The sequence below is a fragment of the Kryptolebias marmoratus genome, linkage group LG15 (assembly GCF_001649575.2).
Source record: "Kryptolebias marmoratus isolate JLee-2015 linkage group LG15, ASM164957v2, whole genome shotgun sequence".
Lineage (NCBI taxonomy): Eukaryota > Metazoa > Chordata > Actinopteri > Cyprinodontiformes > Rivulidae > Kryptolebias > Kryptolebias marmoratus.
Genome location: NC_051444.1, coordinates 15,457,497 through 15,466,150, shown reverse-complemented (window position 1 = coordinate 15,466,150; position 8,654 = coordinate 15,457,497). Strand labels below are relative to the sequence as shown.

The 8,654-nt window shown below is 38.1% G+C and overlaps 1 long non-coding RNA gene across 1 annotated transcript in view; it reads right to left on the bottom strand.

Annotated features, from left to right (window-relative positions):
* The window catches only part of LOC108240274, a 74,568-nt gene extending 66,156 nt beyond the window's left edge, over positions 1-8,412 (bottom strand). Inside the window, exon 1 of the long non-coding RNA XR_005234088.1 lies at positions 8,394-8,412. This is a non-coding gene — a long non-coding RNA (uncharacterized LOC108240274). The remainder of the gene's footprint in view (positions 1-8,393) is intronic.
* Positions 8,413-8,654: the final 242 nt, after the last annotated feature.

The following is an 8,654-nucleotide window of genomic DNA, read 5'->3' as shown; positions in this document are numbered from 1 at the left end:
CGGGCATCTGGTGAGGATGCCTCCTGGACGCCTCCCTGGTGAGGTGTTCTGGGCACGTCCCACCGGGAGGAGGCCCAGAGGAAGACCCAGGACACGCTGGAGGGACTATGTTTCTCGGCTGGCCTGGGAACGCTTTGGGATTCCCCCGGAGGAGCTGGCCCAAGTGGCTGGGGAGAGGGAAGTCTGGGTCTCCCTGCTTAGGCTGCTGCCCCCGCGACCCGACCCCGGATAAGCGGAAGAGAATGGATGGATGGATGGATATTTTAGTTTTAAAAAAAGATGGCACATTAAGAATGGTTTCTATCATGATTTTACCAGTACTATTGAAAACCAAGGTTATCAATTCATTTCTTTACCACTGTTTGTTTCTGTCCCCATTTTATTAGTATAATAAACAAAATAATGAATAATAAAAATAAAAAAAACAAGATCGTCTTTTTGTTTGTATAATTACATTCCAATATTCTTCAAAACCAAAACAAGGTTTTCAGTATGCTCTGTCACTGCAATTTTCAACATCCAGATAAAGAAAATACCAAGAATTCACCACCAGCACCTAAATCTGTTTTTGTTCCGAGGCGCATAAAGCCCTGCAACAAAAACTGAACACCTCTGAACAACAACTAATGACATGTTCTAATGATTTCATTGCAAGTCTATTGCCTTATCTACAGCTCAAAGGTTTCATGGCAGAGGGTTGATTTTAATCATTAAACATTAAATATAGATCATTTTATTTAGGTAACTGCATGTGCTGTTAGCCACACCAAAGCAACAGGAGACGATCCACAACTTTGGTTAAAATAATATGCTTTATGTCAGTACTTAGTACACCTTAAAATTAACACAGACAAAAGAATTTGGCAATTGTCAGAATAGACTCAAGCAAGTAGTGCAGCAGTTTGTGTAACTTTGAGAACTGTCCTGACCTCTTATGCATATTTTATGACAGTTAAAGATCTCAAATGATGATCTGCTGAAAATAAAATAAAATGTGTGTGTGCCCCTCTAAAAAGCTAAGACATCACTATAAACCACAGTGAGTATGAACCACTCGCTACTTTTCGCTTAAGAAACCTTTATTAATGAATTGTAAAGTTATTTTTTGTTGTTATTTTTGTTTGTTTGTTAGTTTTTTATACTAAAAACTAAAAAGAGAAAATATATACTTTAAAAAGAGATTCACACAGAGTAAACATTTTTCCACAGATGCATTTTATCCACTTTTGGCCAACAGGTTTATTTTCTGTTTTGAACCCTGCATGGTTCAGTAGCTTTGACATATCTACTGTAGACCCTGCCTTGGTAATTATGAGCTACAAAGCTCAGTGACCTTGTCAAGATTTCTCTCCCCTTCCCAAGCTTTCTAGGTGTATGAGGGGAGGGGGTACATTCTGCTGTCTGGTTACCTCCAATACTCACACATACACACACACATAGACCATTGTTGTTTACTTGCCAGGTTAAAGGGCTGAAGTCAGTGACAGAAATAGATTTAACAAGGAAGCAAGGTATAGGTGGAAGCAGATGAATATGCAGGAAGAGTAGAATGTGAAGAAGAGGGGCAGAGAGGAAGGCGGGTGAAAAGAGAATGACAGTAGAAAGCAGAGGGAGGGGGTGAGTGGGGGTCACCAAGTGATGAGGGGGTTAAATGCCACAAATGCCATGTCTCAAGGCCTTATAAAGACAAGCTCTGCATTGCACCCAAGGTCAGGGTGTGCACACATGCACCTGTCTGATGGTAGAGGAGGTTTGGTAGGTGGGTGGCTGGGGGAGCATGCGTGACTGGTTCAGAGTACAGTACACAATCCTGATTCTTAGGGCACAGTGTCTGGGTGCTATGGAACAGTTAGGATAAACTGTTCATTGCAATTAAAATCGATTGTATGCTTTTAACCATTTATTTCTGCAACAAATGACATTAAATTAACGTTTAGTTTGTGTAAGTGTTTGTGGAAGGGATGTGGCTACGCTAACCAATGGCAAAGTGTTACATAATCACAGCGTTCCCCTGGTGGTGTGAAAGCAAACATGTCCCTCCTAGAGGATTTAACAGACTCTATAACCCTGAGTCTGTATAATGGTTTGGCCTGAAAACATCTGGGCTAACTTTGAGATAACCCTGAAAGCTACAGCTGAATGAATACTCACCAGTTTCTGATAAAAATACCTTGGGCATCATGATGGTAGTTTTTTTTGTTGTTGTTGTTGTTTTGTTTGTTGTTGTTCTTTTTCTTCTGACTAGAGCACAGTGCTATACAGACTGATACAAATTCCTTTTGTTCATGAGCTGTTGCTGTCACTTTCAGAGGCTCCATGGCAAACATCACAGTCTGTAAACATGAATTTCTGTGAGAGAAAAGTGAGTTTGGTTTACTCTTGTAGTTGAGAAAATAGCAACCTCTTAAAATTTTATGAAAGCCATTTTCTACCTATTAACTCTGAGACAATAAAAAAATCCAGGAACTACTGCAGAAACATTTTATCCAGGAGTAAATTGTTAAGCTGTTCCAAAGCCAAAGTTTGGCTAGTACCATTAAAATACGTTCTCTCTCTCTCTCTCTTTTTTTTTCCAAAATCTCTTTGACATTTTCCAACACAAACCATCAACAGTATTAGGGCCCTACTATTTTTGCAATACAGAAAAACACAGATGGAATCTAATAATTTCGCCAATTAGAATGTCATCCAATGCAAAATGCAGAATATCATGGAACCTATCAATTTAAGGTTTTCTCACAATGAATAAAAATAAAACAGGTAAGAAATTCAATTGTATTTTGGTCCCTGCAGCCTCTTGACTGTGGCATGTTTTTAGGCTCAGGTCTGCTCCATATGGAGAACAACGGAGAAGAGATCAGCTAAAGCTGTATTTGATAAAATCTTACAGTATTTGGTGCAAAACACTAAATTTGGAGGAGAACAATACTCAAAAACATTTTTTAATTCAATAGAACACCTTTGTCACATATAAACATTATGAGAAAAAAGGAAGACATGAGTTTATCAAAGATGTCGTGCAATATCAGATATCTTCTAGATAATTTTATAGAGCTACGCCTGTTTTAGGTGAATTATTGACAAACTATAAAAGTACCCTCCATCAAATTCACTTGACCCCAAGTTGAAGCATCCAATGAAGTCTGTTCGTAGAAATTATGTGGGGAAAACTGTCAGTCATGGCCAAAATATATTCTGACTGAGCAACTGCAGTTTCCTGAACATCACCGATGGGTCATTCAAGCCAGAGACAATCAAAATACTCTTGATAATTTTGAAAAAATAGTGGGAAGTTTAGGTTTATTTGCAAAGCACTTTTGCTTTACAAACACTTACCTTTCCAAAAGCACTGAATGGTTTGGTAAACTAAAACACTTTTTACCCAGGCTTTGTTAAAATATGCTAACATTAATAACATGATTTTGGATATTTTCCTATTGAATTAATAAACATTTTCATTTTTGTTCACGCTTTTTTTGTTGAAAAAAAAATAAGCGACTACATAAAAAAAAATAATTTGTTTTATATGCAGTAACTTTTGTACCAAAACATTTAGTGACCTATGAACTTAGCAGGTAAAACAGCCTTCATCCCATTACTGAGTGGCATTAGTGTTAACTGGATGAAACAACCAATTAAAATCACTTCTGGGCAGGATAATACTCAGTGGTTTAGGCTTGGTAGGATTATGTTGAGTGAAACTTGATCTCATGTTTTCCCTATTTAAACCAACAGAAAAGCATACCCCCCCCCCCTACTATCTCTTCTATCNCACATACACACACACAAATGGCAGTTAACGAGGCAACAGATACTTATCTTAATTTATCTACATGCTTTTGTCATTCCCAGACAGGCAATGGTAAAGACAGTTTATGGAGTCTAATAATACATATTTTGTGCCCCATTTCAATTCAATTGCATTCTCTTATTTTCAGTTTTTTTTCTTTTTGTATGTGTAAAGTCTATAAAGTTTTATGAGTATCTCACCACAAACCTGGCAAAAGACAAAAATGACACAATTACAATCATGAATACTAATTTTTATGATCAGGGTGGTTACAGATATAAAAGTTTAAAAAAAAAGTGTGATTTATAATAACATCATACCTTCCAGGAGCAACAGGATGACCACATTAAAAATGTCAGTGACTGTATTAGTCAGTCACCTTCATCAAACATGTGATGGAACTTGAACTTTTTGTCAACTTATTTCAAATGTTTTTAGACAAGAATAGATACAATTATGACATTTATGGCATTATAATCACAGTTATCTTAATATATGTGCAGTTATGTGGTTAATAATTCATTGTGGCAGGCTGATTATTTACTTATAAACAATGTTTGCTGTTCTAATATATATGTTGAAATAACCAGAAAACAACACCAATAGGATTGCAACTGCTTTTGCAGAGCTGAAATAATCTACTGTTTTTTCACTGTCTGAATAATTTTCATTTGTGTATTTTGGAGCAAACATCTATTATCTCATCACCATTTATCCACAGCAGCCAAACCCAGTGTGTAGTGTTCAGCAGACCCCAGAGTCTGAGCTAATGGTGAGTACTCTACACCCATTTGACTGACATCGCTAATCCAAAAGCTCTGTTTGCCTTTCTGTGGCTCTTTTGTACTGTCAAAGTTTTCTTTTTTTAAAGGCTTCCACAGAAAACCATTAAAATGCAACCTAAAACCTCAAATGGGCATGTCAGTGTGTAGGCTAAGTTTAAACTGGCTCAGTGCAGTGTACAATCCTGCACCTTGAGACCACTGAAGCCGACCTCAACATCCAGAAAGACAGTTTAAGGGATTTGTTCACTGGTGTGCCTTGGTCAGATGTGTTGACTAAATCGGTAACTACAGAGAAATGTAGCATTTTCATGTTGATTTGGTGGGTTATGTGGAGACTAGATCACCCCTCTCCCAAAACAAAACAAACAAACAACAAAATAACTGCACTAGCATTGCAGAATTGGACGTTTGAAGAAGCCAAAGAAGTCTATTTAAGACAATTTGAAAATGTTCCTTCAAGTGCTTGCAATGTCTGCTGAAGTGATTGCAATGTCTGAACAAATAGCATGATTCAAATAAAGTTTTGATAAATACTTTTTGGCCAGACAAAGAAAACCAAAATTAGCTGACAAAGGAAGAGATCAGTGGTTCAGAGATAAAATATAACCAGCTGACTAGCACTAAGCTTTCTAATCTTTTCAGTTTAGAAATACAAATAGCATTTCTGGCTGTCATTTAAAATCATCGGTTTAAAGCAAAAATAATTCAGTCTGCCAAAACATACGACAGAGACTCTCCATGAGAACATTAGGTTAGCAATTTGAAACCTTGCACTCACAAATCACTGTACAAAGCACAAGAGGGAACAAAGCAAAACTGACCTTTCAAATGATTAAGCTGAAACATTATCATCATGTGTACCCTCCCCCTCCTCTGGATCTGAACAACTGGTTTGCCAGTTAAGAGCTGGCAAGGGCAAAGCTCATCTATGATTTCATTTCAGAGCTGCCGAACTGCAGGGCCAAGCTGGCCGGTGCCCATCTGGAGCAAGCCAAGTGTCTGCTCCACTCAGGCTCAATGCACAGTGGTGATTACTGCGATGGTGCGGCGGCGGTCATGGTGGTGTGGTTATAAATATAAGCTCTTGTCTGACCCTCTTGTTCATGACCACAGGTTCGGAGCTGCTGTGGGAACTGGGCACAAAAGCATGTGAGCTTCTGCAGGCAACTGAGCGCCGCAGCTTTAAAACCGTCACAGGTTTGTCGGGCCAGCTGGTGTTGCTTCACCAGCTGAGGACAGCTGGGCAATGAATGAGAGGAGTAAAGAACAAAAAAGAGAGGAGTGGAGCAAAGGTTGGCAAAGGGAGAGATGGTTTCAGAGTCATAAATGTTGGAGCACGGGCACAGAGAAAGAGCAGAGGGCACTGCTTCAAATTAACTTGCAAATTCTGCTGCTCTGAGTAAAAAAAAAAAATTCTTCTGCAGTATTTATTACAAATTCACTTTGAAACCACTTATAAATGAGTGAAAGGGAGAATATGTTTTTTTTTTCTATAGGAAAGGAGCAATAATCAGAACTTCTGGGCTCAACTGCCTTGTAGATACAATAAAATATCACTGAAAAGTCCAACAATGTAGTTTAAATATGATCAGTCTTTAAATCCAATCCACTGATAACCCCTAACTTTTGTCAAAAAGCTGAATCCAAGCAGTGGAAATCAATAGTGAACTATCTCATCCGCTTTGACAATAAATCTAATCCTGGATCAGATAAGTACTGCTAACTACCCATGTGCAATCCTATGTTAGCATTAGCTTCAAGGGTTTAGCTGCTAAAGCCGCCAGCTGTGCATGGCTGCCCCACTCATACCAATCCGTTTAGAACAATGTAAAGGCATGGGGGCACAACAGTTAGGGTGTGGGGTGGGGGCATTTTGCAGGATGTAAACACTACTCCAGTGCCCTCTTGTGCCAAGTGCTTTAACTAAAATATATGTAGCAGGATAACATATCAATCTGGTTAACAATCTAGCACAATCTAACAAGATTTACGAACTATTTGTCCAGAAAATAAATAAATAAATAAATCTCTGTGTTAAAAACAACTGTAAATTTATGTGAATGGCTAGACTTTCTGTAATATTTAGTGCTTTGTAACTTGCACTGCTTTCATTTTAATGACTAGGCCCAGGAGCAAATGCAGCCTTTTAATTCTGACAGTGTTACTGCGTTGCTGCTTTACTAAAGCATTTTAATGCAGTACAATAGTGTAGTGCACAGCGGAGAAGGGCATAGCTGAGCTGGCGACACCGCTTTCTCAGTTAAGCTGATAATTGCCCTTATTGATGTATAAAAGATATCCCACAGAGCCTTGTGAAGCACCATTAGCAAGCAAAGGCTAAATTGTTCATAAGGTGCCTCCAAATGAGGAAGGAGGGGGAAAAAAAGGATTAATAAAACTTCCCTCCGAGTATCATAATAACATGATCCGTGTGTGTGTCTGTGTGTTATCTGTGAATGTATTTTCAGACAGGCTTCTGAAGGGTTTCCAAATTCTTAAACAGATTGTTAAAGGTAATTAGTTTGTTTTAAAATTTGGACTAAATGTAAAACAAAATAATAATAATCTGCTGTGATCTAGTGCAAAAATAGGCAATGACACCTAAAATGTCCTCTGAAGTCCACACAAATGAAAGCCAGAGAGAAATTGTATCATTAAAAGAAAGTGAGATACACAATATTCCAAGCAAACATTTTTTTTTCTGAACAAGAAATTAAGTGGTACTAAAAAGGATGAAATTTAAACATTGGTAGGACTACATAAAAAAGAAAGAAAAAAAGTGCTGCAGAAAGAATACTTTAGAGTAGATCCCAAATGTTAACACTTAGAGAGGAGAGAGGAGTTTGACTGTGCAAAAACTGTATTCTGCAAAACTTTGTGAACAAAGTATCATTTATCAGCTATAATGTAAAATAAGTCTCCCAAAAAGGGATGTTAATAAGCATTATATATGAACTAAGCTTCATTAGTGTCATGCATGCCACAAATAGTGCTACCCGTTCCAACATGCCGTACACATAAGATCTGCACACTTTAACTTTCTTTGCTTTCCACTTTTTTTTTGAGCAAGAGCTCAAAAAAGGATGTTGAAGGAACCCATTAGAAATATTCATGGGCTGAACTGAAAAAAAAGGAAAGAAATTTGTGAAATATTAAACAGGGCATTGCACACGGTATCTAACAGTTTCTGAAGTTTCTGTATACGTATTCAAATCTGAACCTCCTAATTATTCAGAAAGGGAAGTCAGTGAAAATCTGACAGGGTTTATCAATGAGAAATGACATCTTGTTAAGTTAGGAATTCTCTTTGTGTTAGCAATGTTTCTTTAGTTAATCTGGCACCTTGCTTGATCTGCACAAGGTAATTGGAATGCACGGTGAAAATGCCTGCAGTATTGAGCCAGCAAAGAACAATGAAAGACATGGATATCACAACAGGCGAGGGCTTTCTAATCAATTCTCTCACTTACTGTTCAAAAGTAGACTTGTGCTTTTTTTAATGAGGACGTTGGGGCTGAATCTTTCCAGATCTACTAACACGGCACATTAAAACCCCAATTAAGTAAACTCATACTTGGACGTCAAGTAGATTTTTGTTGTTGCCTTTCAATTTAAAAAAAAAGAAGAAAAATGTCAAGCAGAACACCTATATCCATCAACCAGCTGAAACATTCAGTGACACAAAAAAGAGATGCAGGATGAATTTATCTTCTAATTGCTTTGACTTCATCAGTTAGTGAGTTAGTTATTTTCTTTTTTTTTCTGTGATTGTGTGTAAATCTGTGCATTGAAAACAGTGTCTGTGCTTATTTACCTACCTGTGAGCAAATGTGTGTTTTCGAGTCATCACAGCTCTGGGACCCTGGCATTAAGCAGAAGGAGAGGTGAGAGGTCAGGTCAGGGGCAGCCACAACCTTTCCGTCTCCTCAGCTCCGTGTCATCCTTCGGGCAAGGCAAACAAACACATCTGGACCCTGGGCAAAGTGGGCTCAGCAGGATGGCATTGCCAGGTCACGGTAAAGCCTAGGACAGAACACAATGGGATGGCAGGGTTGATAGATGCTCATTATTTTTCCCTG